The sequence below is a fragment of the Atta colombica genome, unplaced genomic scaffold (assembly GCF_001594045.1).
Source record: "Atta colombica isolate Treedump-2 unplaced genomic scaffold, Acol1.0 scaffold254, whole genome shotgun sequence".
Taxonomy (NCBI): Eukaryota; Metazoa; Arthropoda; class Insecta; order Hymenoptera; family Formicidae; genus Atta; species Atta colombica.
Window position 1 is genome coordinate 2209768 of NW_017259353.1, and position 2041 is coordinate 2211808.

Genomic DNA, 2041 nt, shown 5'->3' on the forward strand with positions numbered 1-2041 from the left:
AATAAGTTTTTAATATCGCCTCGAATAAATATTTTAATTCATCTTCTAAAACTTCATATAGAGACACTTATTTATAAATTATCATTTAAAAAGAAAAAGATAATAAATAACATTCCATTTATAACTTCTAATTACAAATTAGACATTCAAGCTTTCTCTATTTATAAAAATACGTCTAGCAAAAGAAGCAGCTTTGCAACTTTTATTAAATTATTTAATATTATTGGTTTAAATATTCAGAAAAATGAAAAATTAGGAACAAAACCAATCATATTAAACAATTTTACAAAACAGTTGCAAAGTTGCTTTTTCTGCTAAACGCAACTATTACTTTATCATTCCCACATCCTGTATTACGATAAAAACAAGGTTCCAATTTCATCGCATCATTCGATGCCTGTTTCATATTACGATGTTTCCAATTACGATGAAAGTAGGTGGCGGATCGTCGGTCATTCCTTAAATCAAACATTCGATAGTGACACATCCCAAGCGATAAGGTCCTATCAACGACGAGGTAATCACCGTGTCGTCACTTCCATTAAGATTTCAGATAGCGTACTACTGTCACTTCGCCATGGAACTTCGATTTCGAGCTCCTAACTTCTAGCTCCGGATCTCCCAAAGTTCGGGGCAAATAAGACCCGTGCCCAGGCGCGTGAGACAATTTCGCAAATGTTCGCTAGAATCGGTCGCCGGAAGGTTGAAAGGCACCGTCAAGCCAAACGAGACGAGAGGAACGTCGAGCTAATTAAAGTACACAGAGCGTAGGGCGCTGATGCCCGTAAAGATCCTTGGAAAATGTATGAGGGATCTACCCTCGTAGATTGCGGGCTTACCGAGCGGTGACGCGTACGAGTTTCCACGATCCGTTATTATATAGGGACGTGATGTGCTGCGAACTGTTTAGGCCGATTTTCCCCTGAGTCGGATCAAAATCCTTCAACCCTTGAGGATTGTATATACACAGGATGCTTTGCGAATTATGTCTTTTACACTCGTTGCATTTCAACAACTTTAATGTAAAATGATTGGAAAAATTCTTCACAGTTAAAAGATTTATTAATTTTATCACAAATTTATGATTACAATAATTAAAATAGAGAAAAATAAAATATATAATTACTACTACTACTACTAATAATAATAATAATAATGATAACGATTGGTCTGTTTTCTGTTCCTGCACTAGAACTCTCTTTCTCACTTCCGACAAATATCAAATACTACTTTACTTTAAGTTCCAAAAGTGTACACTGGTTTAGCCACAGAAAACAGATTTAATATTAACAAAATTGTAGAAAAATGACACACACTCTTATTCAATGAAAATGAACGTGTTATTTATTAAAATAATCAGGTAAAGAGCTCAGAGCACAAGCAAGATATTCTTCGCTATCGTTATTAAATACTAAAAATTATATTTAACTAAAAATACACATACAGACGTTTCGACTTTCTATCCGATCATTTTCAATGTTACATATACAGTTTACATTACATTAAAACAATTACAATAACATACCAAAAATTCTAGAAAAGTCAAGCGTTTATAATATTAAAAAAACCTTCAATTCTGAAGCAACAATGTGTGTAATTTGCTTAAATACTAGACAACTTTAAATAGACAATCTGTATATATAAGCTTTTGAGAAGACCTAATAGCTTTATACATAGCAAGTTATGTTAATTATTAATTTATAATAAGAGGAGATTCATTCTTGGAATGGACAGGTCCACCATGGACATTTAAGAAAAGATCCTTAATATATATATATGTATATATAAAACTTCTTGCAGTCATATCAAGATCTTCGGATCGATTTAACTGATTATTTTAATTTATTTAATCGAATATTATTTATTCTTACATAACATATAAAGACGCATTACACGAATTGAACAATTTAATATCTCACTTAGCTTTATATGTTTTCGCATTTCCTGACTTATCAGCCCCAATCTAGTTGTGGAGCAAATACTAATCTTGTAGAGAACTTTAGTATTCCATCGACCGCCGAGTGGCAAGCAAACATTCGCT